This window comes from Urocitellus parryii, chromosome 8 (assembly GCF_045843805.1).
Source record: "Urocitellus parryii isolate mUroPar1 chromosome 8, mUroPar1.hap1, whole genome shotgun sequence".
NCBI classification, from domain to species: Eukaryota; Metazoa; Chordata; class Mammalia; order Rodentia; family Sciuridae; genus Urocitellus; species Urocitellus parryii.
In genome coordinates this window covers 6,721,835-6,734,931 of record NC_135538.1, presented here as the reverse complement: position 1 = coordinate 6,734,931, position 13,097 = coordinate 6,721,835, and the positions used below count along the sequence as shown (strand labels likewise).

Here is a 13,097-nt window from a genome sequence, read left to right as displayed (position 1 = left end):
TCCGGCAATAAGGCGGCTCCTGCTACCTTGGGTGCCTGCTACTTTTGAGTTCTTGCGGAGTTCCCGTCGAGTTCCCATTGGCTCTTGCGGAGTTTCCGTGGAGTTCTGGAGAGTTCCCGTTGGGTTCCGGCAATAAAGGAGTTCCTGTTTGAACCTACAAGTGGTTTGTGACCTCCCGGTTATTTTGTGCCCAGCCAGACTGCGGCAAGAAAGGTGGAGGGAATCTCATGATAATGAAGAGAGATCAGCAGAGGATAAAGACCAGGGGGAGGGGGAGGAGAGGGACGGGAAGTGCTGGGGAGGGATACTGGCCACACTGTATGATCACTCTGTGTGCATGTGTGGATACATAACAACAAGTCCTGCTATTATGCACAGCTATAATGCATCAATAAAAAGTATGGAGAAAACCCAGAACTGGGAGGTCTGTGACTTTTGGCCTGGAGATCCTATGAGAAATGCAAGAGCTGCTAAGGGTGTGGTGAGCACAAAGAGTTTGGGGACTGGCTGAGGCTGATACAAAGACTCCTTGAGATGGTGTTTTGAGCGAGTCTGCAAATTCTCCCAGTACGGCTATTTTCAGAGGCAGAGCTCCCTGAGGGAGCAGCTTCAACAAGCCGCGCTGCCAACCTGCAAGCCTCTGGTGGAGGCTCTGGATCTCTGTTTTTAAACTTTTTAAATTGGTGCAATTCAATTATGTGTAATAGTGGAATTCTTGGTGGCGGGTTTGTCATGCCAACAATATAACAATATGATCTGGTCACTTTTGTTCCCAGTACCTCCCCTTTGCCTTCCCTCCTCCCTCCCTCCCCCCTCCTGCGGCTCCCCAGGCCTCCCCTCTGCTCTCCTGAGCTCCACCCCCCACACCTTTCCCTCTCGCTTCTGCACCTGAGGGCAGACACACGCGTGTGCGGCTTTCTAGGACAGCAGCGGTGATTCCCTTGGGGATCTGCTGTCAGGTAACCCTGGTCCCCCACTTGCTGGTGCTCCCTTAAGACCTGAGGCACTCTCCAAGGCTCAGGAGTGGACGAGAACTGAGTGCTAGGGTCTGCCGTTCACTGCGTGGGGCTGGCCTCTACTGGACCAGCTTCTCTTGAGGAAGGCCGGCAAATGCCATTCCTGTTCATTGGTTTTCTTTTAAAAACCTTAAAAGTAATTATTCTCTTACTAGATTTTCTTGGCGAACAATCACATGCACGGACTGACAACTCCCAGGATGTCAGTTTCTGTCAGCTTGGCTGGACCTGTCTCTAGCTGATCCAGGTGCTGCTGGGAGGCACCCTGCAGATGTGAGAGCTATGGACAGGAGGCTTTAAGTGAGGGACATTGTCCTGGGTGGGCCTCATCAATCCACCAGAAGGACTTTGGAGCAGAATGAGGAGGCAGAGATTCTACCCGAGGACTGCAGAACCAGGCTGTGCCCAGGAGTCCCAGTCTGCCCTTCCTGAGGGCCTGCTTGTCATTTAGGACATGCCTATGTCCTAAATGCCCCCAAAGCCAGGTGAACCAATTTCTTGCAATCAATCTCTCCATATATATGTGTGTATGTCTGTGTATGTGTGTGTAAGCTGATATGTGGTCATACAGCTACATATGCATGTGCATGTATATACACACACGTCAGCATGTCATCGGGTTTGTATATCATATCTCTCACACACACATATTTATATATATGTGGGTATATATCTATATATATGTATGGATGGATGTGTATTTATACACATATATTTGGTATAACCCACATACATATGTGTGTGTGGGTATATAAAGCAATTCTACTGGTTCTGCTTCTTTGGTTCAGTCCTGGCTGATAAAGCTTCTATAGAAAAGACTAAAATAGGTTGGTTTATTCTCTGTTTTTCCAAAAGGACTGACATAAAAAAATAACTATTTGAATGTTCTGTGTTATTTACAAAATTGTAGTTCAAACCTCTCCCCGATTTTTTATAAATTCTAAGCAGCCAGATGAAAAATTCCTCTCATAATTCAATGCTGGGAAAAAGGTCATCACTCCCAATAGTGTGACTGTTTACTTTTAATGGACAAAGACCTAGTGAACTTGGTAATTCAAGTCTGTGAGCCCATACCATGTCATCCAATGACGGCTGACACAGAACCCAGTGCTTCATCTTCCAGTACATTGCAAGCTGGGAGAGGGGCCCAAGCTCTCATGTAACTCTAGGAATTGGCACCTCCTAAATGCCGACGATGAGTGTAATAAGCAAGCAAACTGGGATAGAAGAATGAAGGAACTTTGGTTTGTGTAGAGGGGAAGGTTTGTATACCATATCTCACACACACACACACACACACACACACACACACACACACACACACACACGGGGGGGGGGTTTGTGGAGGGGAAGGAGAGTAGAAAGGGCAGACATTATCACCACATACAGGTGTGAGTGCACTAGTGGAGTGAGGAACGAGAAGTTGTGCTCCGTTTGTGTCATTATGACAAAATGCATTCTACTGTAAAATAAATAAATAAATAAAATAATAAAATAGTAAAATACATAAAATAGTAAAATAAATAAAAATAAACAAACTTTTGAATAAAGGCTAACTTCAATGTCAGTTTTTTAAAAGAATTTTGAATCTTTTTTTAAAAATCTTTTAATTTTTTAGTTTTAGGTGGACACAATATCTTTATTTATTTATCTGTTTTATGTGATGCTGAAAATTGAACCCAGAGTCTCACACATGCTAGGTGAGCGCGCTACCACTTGAGCCACATCCCCAGCCCCAAAGTCAATTTTTTAAACTGAGTAGTAACTGAACCCTTCTTAGCAGTGCAATCTTATTTTGCCCTGTGACCCACATGTGTTGGGGACAGCCATGACCACACAATCATGGTCAGCCACCACTGGCCCTTCACACCTGGTGGTCACCAGGTGGTGAAACAGTTCCCAACAGGGAGCTCACAGCCCTGGGAGAGGTCAGGGAAAAGGCAGCTGTGGAGAAGGACCGTAAAGACCTGAGCAGACCCACCTGCAGGCTCTCGGGGCTCCTGCCCACCTGGGCAGGCCCTCCACAGCCCCGAGAGCACCCAGCACTGACGGGCGTCCACTAGGAGGAGGGCTCAGGCATGTGCTGCGCTCACAGGCAAACCCAGGGTGACACCAAGGGGCAACGCCGGCTACCACCCTGGGCGTGTTTCTGACAGGACACCTCCTCCAGAAGGCCCTGGGCAGGTCCCTCAGGAGGACTCCAAGAGCCCTTGTTATCACAGGAGGTGACAGCTCCACGCATGGGACTGCCCCCAAGGCCAAGGGACAAGACGTGAAGGTGGGAGATGGGGACACTCAGGCTCCTGCTCCCCTGTTGGCCCAGGTGATAAGTGTGTTTGTGTGTGAGTTTTTAACATTTAAAAAGTTAAAAAAAAAAAAAATAGAAACGCTTATAGAATAAGGGTGTAGAGAAATAATTTTTTTTTTTGTTTTGTTTTGGTACTGGGGATTGAACTCAGGGGCACTCAGCCACTGAGCCCCATCCCCAGCCCTATTTTGTATTTTATTTAGAGACAGAGTCTCACTGAGCTGCTTAGGGCCTTGCTATTGCTGAGGATGGCTTTGAACTGGTGGTCCTCCTGCCTCAGCCTCCCAAGTTGCTGGGATTACCATGCCCAGCAGGAAAGACGTGTTTTGTATAGCTGTACAATGTGTTTGTTTTAACTTGTTATGGAAGAGTCAAAAATTAAAAAGGTGTATGAAGTAAAAGTCACAATAAGCTAATTTATCATTGAAGAAAGAAGAACATTTTTTACAGCCCAATGGGCAGGTGCTGGTCTACGGCAGAGCACGAACATCCTGGCCTCACTCCTCACTGCTCACGCGCTGCCACAGCAGCTTCCAGTCCCATACAGCGGTGCCACTTTACCCTTTATACTGCAGTTATACTGTGTCATTTTTGTACATTTAGATCCACGAATGCTTGGCATGGTGCGCCCATCGCCTGCAGCAGGCAGTACGGGAGCAGGCCACCTGGGTTTGCAGTGCAGGGGCGACAGGCTCTGCCACATCATCTGGGTGTGTGATGGGCTGTGCATTCAGGTTGGTATCAGTGAGCACACTCTAGGGTGCTCCCACAGTGCAAAATTACCCAATGACACAGTTTCCAGAGGTGTGCCCGTCCTTATGGGCTACCTAACCGCATTTACCTTTAGGATGAGAAAAAAGTTTGACCTGGGTGACATGTGAAAGGACAACATATTATAATTCATGAAATAACACAGTCGATGTTTATGTTAAAAACCAGATATAGGTTAGTATTTAAAAAACAGAACCTCTGAAGTCAGAGAGACCTGGCTACAGAGGCCCTCTTTATTATCCTGCGATCCTAGCGTCTTTTTGTTTTAGGATTTTGCATCTGGAAAGAAGGCCAGCCTTTATGTTGGATATTTAGCACAGTTTCTGGGAGATGGTAAACTACAGTAGTTTTCTCGTAGGGTTATGATGCAACACGGTTCCATGGAAATGTAAGTGACAGAAAGCACCTTGTTGGTGAGAGGAATTCCCAGCATCCTGGTAATAATGATCACTATGTGGAAGACTCAGGGGAAGCTAGGACACCACTGTCAACTCCCACAGGGCGAGACTCTGCTTACGGAGGGGGATGCTGGCCTGCCTCCCTCTGCCCGCACGTATGAACATAGGGGTACGTCACGGTCAATCCCTTACACAATCCCCGCTACCAAGGAAGTGTCGGAATTGTCCACCGAGTCACTCCTTCCGTACCACGTCAGTGCAGCCGTCTATTTGATTGAGGTTTGAGTCTGACTTCTCGAATGCCCATAAGAGGCACATCCGAAAAGGAATGTGTGTATATTTTCTTTTTGGAAGCGTGAAAAAGAAGCAGAGGAACAGTTTCCACTACTATCAGGATGTTCAAGGGACTGCTGATCAATAGCATTAAGAGCAGGTTGGTACCCACAAGTAATGACCCTTTAAAATAAGATTTTGATCCTTACAGTTGAATGATCTCTATATGAAAGCCAAAATTTCTTTGTGCCTGTTTTCTGTCATGCCTGCATCTGTTAGGAAAGCGTTCTATTATGTGCCATTTATTTTCCTTCCACAGCTCTTGAAGTTCTGTGTCAAAAGAACAGGAGAATCAAATACCATCTTAGGACCCCTTACTATAGTCAAGGGAAACATCAAAAGCATGAAGCCCACATTTGTACTTCCTTGGGGACAGAAGAAATAGGATTCTTTTCAGTACATGACTTTCCTGAAGGTGGCGGCAGAGATATGTAAGTTCAGTCTCTCTGTGTTAAAAATAACGTATCAAAAGAGTAGGGGTCCCGGTGGGGTGACCAGCCGCTGATGTATGCAAAACTCGTACTGACAAGACAATGTCACAGAGCGGGAATGGTGTCAGATAACAATGCGCTAAAACATGATTTTGAAAAGAAGAAAGTGAAGTTATTTCCTTTCAAGCACACAATGTCTTAAAATCTCAGAATCCCGTGGTGGAAGGCCATCTTAAACTGTGCCAAGCTCCAATGCAAACAGACCAAGGCGATCTTTTATGTGCAACCTCCAAATGGCTAAATAAATGATTCTAAGGCAGCTGGATATAGCTGAGTGCCCCAATTTCTCTGTATTTCCCAAATCCTATATTAATGCACCAAGGATGTTTGTACAATGCTACCTAGTTTCCCATAAAATATGGTGACATCTAGGTAGTGTCCCCAAAGTTACATTTGTTTTAGGTCTGCTGCCTTGAAATGTCCCTTACTTTCCTTGGTTTAATTTCTACTCAAGAGGGCTCTTAAAGGAATTCTGAAAATACCCTTTGCTGACACATCCTCTGTCTCATCGAGGACAAGGATGCATCCACCTGCTGTTTCAGTCTTAACTCGCATGCTTGCTGCACAATGGAGTGGAAATGTTACCAGTATCTGCCTCAGAACCGGTCATGATGAAGACACCAGTTCCACTCAGCTGCTTCTAGCAGCTGAGGCTACGCTTCACAGATGCTGTGGACAGAGGTGTGGGGGGCGGCGCTCCTGGGGATGGGAACTGAGCTATTCAATCTATAGTTATGGACCAGGACATTGAAATTTACTTCCTACTGTAAGATAGTTTTTTTTTTTCAAACTGACAGATGTTTATTGGCCATTTGTTTTTCATTTTCTTTAATAGTTTTATTGAAATATAATTTGCATGGTCACATGTTTTAAAAAACAGATTATGTCATTTTTGAATGGATGACACATGTACATAAACACACTTTCAAAAGGTGCATGTGGAAAATAAGTCTCCTTCCTTGGTCAGTAGCAAGGCTTCACAGAGATGACCACGGTCACCTGTTCACGTGTGCATTGTTTCATAAATATCTGATGCCTTCGAGCATGCACGTACATGCATAAGTATGTTGTTTTTAAACAAAAGTGGTATGTAAAATATCGTATGTTGCATTGTGCTAACGTCTTTGGATTTTCGCTGAGTGCATCTCACAGACCGCTGGTTGGGTCCCTGGGAGCGGCCATGGTGCTGGACTTCCTCACAGCAGCATGTTGCAGGTGATAGATATGTGAAAGGAAAACCATGGGATCATTCCCAGAAGCAAAGTGGCTGGGTCAAAGAGTACATGCACGTCACATTCGGGTTGTGTTTGGGAACTCCACGGCAGGTATGTGAAGTTTGTGAGGTTCCTCTTCCTCTCCCCATCCTAGCTCCTGCATTACTGATCACTGCGTTTGTCAAGACACATTAAAAGAATGTCAAATCAAACATAAGACTTTGCTTTGTGTGTGCTTGGGTTTGAATGCAGGGCCTCACACTTGCCAGGCAAGTGCTTACCACTGATCCACATCCCCAGCCTGCTAAGCGCTTTTAATATGTGTTATGTAACCACAGAGACATACTCCCAGCCAAGGAAGTAACTCTGGACCACTTCTAGGTCTAATCCACGTGGCTGAACCAGGGTCAAGGTGGCTTGTGTCAGCGCCATTCGGTCCCCTCCCAGTTCCTGCTGTGTGGGGTCAGTTGTCTGCATGATCATCCTGGCCTGAGTCTGGCCTGTTTGCTGGGAAAGGACTTTGTGTAGATTTCATCACGGGAAGCCGACACACTGGAGGTCCCAGTGGAAAACAGAGGACGGGGATCCTCAGGTTCCCCCTTGTGCTGTGTCCGGGGACCTTACAGGACAGAACCAACCCTCAGCAAGGGCTACTAGGTGTCTTAACAGCAGCCCTCCAGGGTACACAGGAAGCTGAGCCAGGTACAATTTATGGCAGTGACTCTGTCCCTAACTCCCCCCCCTTCCTTTCTTACTTCTTTTTTACCACTTTAAAGAACAACTCCTATGGTGATGATGCCCTTCTTCCGAGTTCCTTGCCATCCCTCTGGATTCGTGGTTTCCCTCGTTTCCAAAGGCTGAAGTAGGATTTGGTAGCAGCTGAGACTCTTGGAGGATTTGACGATAACATTCGCACTGTCAATGTTCATCTAAACAAACTTGTTGGTGGGCAGATTTCAGTCTCTGAGAATTCCTTTAACATCTTGGAAGGCCTGCCCAATATTTCTTTCAAATCCGCATTTCCCAGACCTTATGGAGCATTTGGCTCCTTCTAGAAACGGAGCTCTGGTCACAGGGTATCAAATTCAACATTACGTTCAAATATTGCCATTCATTAGTGGACCCATTCAAATATTGCCATTAATTAGTGAACATGTTTGAATATGGCCATTCATTAGTAAAATGCATAGCATATGTCTTCTATAATTTTTAACTGGTCTCTAATCCGTGTGACCTTATCATTTACAATCTGCAGCAAGGCATTAGACTCTGTAGAAATGATTAGACTATGCCCTGGAAAATGTGAAATCCAAGCCATATGGCAATTTGAGCCCAATTTGTCCCACGCGCCTGTGGGCATCCTTATGCTCTTTAGCACAGCAGGGGAGACCAAATGCTTCCCCTGAACACCTGGGCCCGGCCCTTGGCACCCTGGGGCAGGGCCAGCTCAACCATGTTGGGGAGCCTTGCTAGCACGTTTTGGAGGCTTTTGTCTTTGGAGTTTCTTTTTCTTTCCAAACTCATCAATGATAAAAAAAAAATCAATCAAAAATATATCTTGCAGAGCCTCTGCCTTTGCCGCCCTGCAGCCTCCTACTAGACGCCTGAGTGCCCCACCTGCCACGGCCTTCCGCCCACTGCCCACCTAGTCCTGCTGGATGCTGCAGACCGCTGAGTGTGCCCCTGACTCGCATTTACATCTCCGAGGAGCTTAGTACCCATCCTGCATATGGCACCGAAGGGGAACGCCCTGGCCTCAGGCTGCTGCCCTTGCTTTTTCTTAGTTGTTGGGAATGCTGTCCGCCTGGAGGAGGACCAGGAGATGGAACTAGAAGCATTCCGTTCTATTTATGAAGGAGATGAAAGTTTCTGGGAATTATTTAATATAGGGTGTGACAATGGTCATGTGGTTATAAAAGAGAATGTTCTTAGGATACTTTACCCATGTATATTTGAAGACATTGCTTTCAAACTGTTCAACAAAAAACAAAGGAAAAATATCACACATGTTGGGAGAGTGGAAGTTGATTCTGTGATAAAAAGGGAGAAATAAAGTAAATGGAACAAAGAGTACTTAGTGAATATATTTCGACTGGTGATCCCAAAGCCTTCTTAATAGAGATTTCCTGGACAGAAACATATCCCCAAACACCTCCAATTATATCCATGAACGCTTTTTTTTATAACAACACCATATCATCAGCTGTAAAGCAGAGTATATTAGCCAAGTTACAGGAAGCTGTGGAAGTGAATCTTGGAACTGCTAGGTCCTATGCGTTGTTTGAATATGCCAAAGACAACAAAGAGCAGTTCGTGGAGAATCATCGTCCCCTGGATTCTGCAACATCTATAAGCAATATCATCTCTGTTGAAACTCCTAGTACAGCTCCATCAATAAGAAAAAAGACAAAAAAGGACAACTTTCTAAAGCCCAGAAACGTAAACTGGCAGACAAAACAGATCACAGAGGGGAACTTCCTTGGGGCTGGAATTGGGTTGATGTGGTGAAGCATTTAAGCAAAACTGGCTCTAAAGATGATGAACAACACGTGGAATTTGAGTCAAGGAAAGAGCATCCTTTAAAAAGTAAACTAGGTTCAACATCTTTCATCAACTATTTTCTGGTATTGAGGTGACTTTTTATAAAATGTAGGTTTTTTTTGTATGTTTCTTTTTTTTTTAAATATTTATTTTCTAGTTTTCGGCGGACACAATATCTTTGTTTTGTATGTGGTGCTGAGGACCGAACCCGGGCCGCACGCATGCCAGGCGAGCGCGCTACCGCTTGAGCCACATCCCCAGCCCCGTTTTTGTATGTTTCTTACATTAAAAAATGTTGTCAGTGGAAAGTTCATGAAAAGATCTAGTTGTATTACATTATTTTCACAAACTTGCCTTAATAAAAGGTAAGATGTTAAAAAAAATATCTTATGAAATAGTCCCATGCAGGCCACAGAGGCTCATAGGGAAGAGACCGGGTGGGTTAAGTCAGGGGGCAACGGCACCTGGAAATGGAATTTGCTTTTATGCTCATCACCTCTGTCCCTTCAGACAGAGAGGCCTAATCGGTGGCCTCTCTGCTAACAACTTGAACCCCAGCCTGTGTTCCTGACCCCCTCCGAGCTGCCTACCGTGCCTTTCCATTTGGATGGGCTGCAGTCACTTCAAACTCAAGTCAGCTCTAACGCTGTGTGATCACTGAGGAGGTACCAGGGGCTCACAGAGTAACTGCCACACAGACACGCAGATGGGTAGGTGGCACAGTGGTGAATTCCTTGGGTGACAAGGGAGGGGTGGGCCTGAGAGCTGGAGGACAAGCACAAAGCCATCTGGCCAGGGGACTTCCTTGGTGAACTCAGAGCCCACGGTGGGGGTCAGGGGTACCATGATGAGCTGGACTCCAGGGCTGGGGTCTTGGGTGTGAGGGGCGGAGAGGCTCCCCTCTGACAGGGCTCAGAGTTGTTGGAAAAGAGAAGAAGATGAGGAAGAAAGAGAATGAAGTGATAGGAAGAGAGGGTTAGGAGCAGACGGAAAGCCCCAGATAAAGTCAAGGCCTGGGAAATCCAAGTGCCCTTGAAGCGTTACGGCTGCTAAACAAGGTGGGGACTGTTCTTGAGGCAGACTCCTGGGCACAACTGCTGGTGAGAGGTCGTGCAGGGAGGCCCTGCTCCATCCCTGCTCTTCCTAATGGACCGCTCTCCCAGCAGGAGACCCTCTGGATCAGGGGAGGCCTGGATGGCCACGTCAGCAGGGGCCTCTGAAACATGAACTCAGAGGAGGCCCCGACGCCGGTCCCAGCAGTGATCGGGAGTCCCCAGACCAGCAGCCTCAGCACCACCTGGGACCTGGGAGACAAGTGGAATGGTACCGACGCCCAGGAGCACGGGTCAGGACCTGCATGTCGACACGATCGCTGTGACCGAGGCGGGGAAGCTGCTCTAGCTCATTCATGCTGCCCAAAGTCCCTGATGTCCACACACTGGAGAAATGGCTCCATTTGGACCAGCCCCGTTCCACGTGCTCAGGAGCCCACTGGTCAGTGCAGAGCCACTGCTCCGAGGGCTGCTCAGATCACGAAGGTGGTCAGTGAAGGTATCACAGGACAAAAGAAGAGAACACCTTCAACATTTCAGAGGTAAGTAGGGACATCGGGAAGGTTAGAGAGCCATGAGTGTTTTCATGATTCTAATTACTTAAATTCAAAGTTTTGTTTCCCCCCAATGATGGCTTGTCGACTTCAGCCTTTGGAAGAGAGAGTTGAGTTCCGTTTTGTACCGATGGAGGAAGGAACTGCAGGGTACAGAAAATGAGTCAGATTAAAGAAAACAAGGTGTCACTGTCTACAGTGAGAACATAAGATTCTTCCTGCCACACACTCGGAGCCATTTGTTCAAGAAGCGCAGACAGGAAGAGCTGTTCGGGGTTATCTCTAACCTTCACTGCGTCTCTGGGTGTCTGCTGTTCCTGCTTGTTCACTCTGTCAAATCTTGTACCAAGGATAGATAGCGACCAGACCATTCGTCACAGGCAGACTGTGCTCAGAGCACACTGCAGAGGAGGGGGACGCCTGCAGCAGCACCCTTCCTTATGGGGTGGCTGACAAACGTACCATCAGGATCTGTCCGTGTTCACCTTCGACCCGGTTATGGCAGGCTCTCCATTTAGCCAACCCAGAGGTTTGGGTTAAAGAGTTGCTTCCAGGCGTAAAGGCCCCAGAACAGAAAGCCTCTCACGGAGCAAGTGGACTTCCATTTGTGATAGCTCAGGCGGCAATTCTTCAGCACTTGAGGATTCGTTTGGAAAGTTGTCGTCAGGATTGGGATTTCACCCTTGAAGCGAAGCTCACTTTAAGGCAAGAAGCTGACCCAGACCTCCAGAACGTGGACTCCTTCCCGTGCCTTCTCCAGGGGAGGTTAGCAGGCCCGGGGCCTCTGCACTACCCAGGGCTCTGCTGGAACTCGGGGCTTCCCTGCCCCAGGTCCTCTGCCCGACGTTGCTATTCGTGAGCCTTCCAGCTAACGAGGGAGGGCAGCCACCAGAACCCCTGGGTCTGAGACGTCTACTCAGCCAGGCCTCCCTCAGGAGCTAAGGCGGCTCATGCTTCTGTTTGTGTTCTCCAGGCTCAGGGCAGGTCACAGCTGGGGCTGTTAATAATGGCGGGATCCATTCCCACATGATCCTCCCTGGATATGCATCTCTGCCCTGCCTGCAGACAATGGTGGAAGCCAGAAACACTCACAGAGCACTTGCCACCCAGGCCTTGGCCCATTCTGGACTCCGGGGCTCCTCTGGACAGCTGTTAGCACGAGATAACGCTGGCTGGGGTCCTGAGCAGGAGTGGAGGAGGCCCTTCAGTGCCCTGAAAGCCTTATCTGCCAGCAGCACTCACACCTGCGGCGTCGCTCAATTATAAAATAAAACTCAGACTTACACGACTCTCCCCCGCCTGTTGTCTTCCCTCCCCCATCTTACTGCTTTGCTAAGGAGGTAGAAAGCAAACTGATTAAGGCGGCTCAAGAGCGGGACCTCCACTGCATCTCCCAGCTGCTGAGACAATGGCGGACCTCAGGTGAGCGAATGAGGTGCCATCCTCCGCGCGGCCTCCTCACTAATAGCTTTCTTGGTCCTTTAACATTACAGGGACGCTCATTTAGCCGAATGACAGTGACCAGGAAAGGGCCAGCGGCTGGCTGTGCAGTACCCCCCTGGTTTGCAGCCACAAGGCCACTAGCGTCTGGGTCGATGCTCTCTAGGGTGGAATAGGTCCCCTTTTCTTCCAGTAATGTCACCCAACAGGGTGGTGGTGGGGGCGGCTGGGTGGCTAACACTATTCTATATTTAAAAAAATTGCCCAACAACTTGGATCACAACAAGCACCAATGGGCCTTCAGTGAATATTTAGGAATAATTACAGTGATCTAACTATTCGTTGAAATGCCATCCCTGTCTGTCTGTCTGTCTCTATGACTGGAATCAAGTCTTCAGAAGGCCAAAGGCTCATCAAGGGGCCTATGGAGAAATGGCAAACCGCTCACCTCCTGGAGGGGCTGCAGTGCACAGCAGGGGCCAAGCGCAGGGATGGAGGCCCAGGCCGTGCCCGGCTTGGTCTCTGGGGAGCCGCCCGCATCCTCTGCTCCTGAGCTGTGCTGCCCCTGCCACTCCCCCGGCTTTGCCCAGCTAACTATAACCACTCAGCTGTGATTCTCAATTCAGAAATCACCCCGGGAACCCCCTGAGCCCAGGCTGGGCTTGATCTTCTCTGGCATGTGCCCACTGCCCTGGACACACCCGACCTAGTTCCCATCCCCCACACTGTGTTCTCTTATGTGCCCCCCCACAACCTCGGGCTCCTTAGGGCCATGCATGTGTTCCCAGCACTTCCACCCACCGCACACTAGGCCCTGAGGGGTACCTGCTAGGGTTGGCTCCAGGAGGGAGAGAGGGGGGACACAGACACTCCTCTGTGATGATGGGCTGGAGTCACCATGGAGCAGGGGAGGGTCTGTGCTCCCAGCAGTGTGGCCACATTCCACAGCTGGGTGACGCTTGGGCTCTCGAAGGGCAAA

At 48.2% G+C, this 13,097-nt stretch overlaps 1 protein-coding gene and 1 pseudogene across 1 annotated transcript in view; one reads left to right on the top strand and one right to left on the bottom strand.

Annotated features, from left to right (window-relative positions):
* Positions 1–13,097, bottom strand: part of Prkn (parkin RBR E3 ubiquitin protein ligase) — a 1,241,962-nt gene that overhangs the window by 31,159 nt on the left and 1,197,706 nt on the right. The gene's annotated exons all lie outside the window — the stretch shown is intronic.
* On the top strand, positions 8,638–9,167 carry LOC113185884 (RWD domain-containing protein 4 pseudogene; annotated as a pseudogene).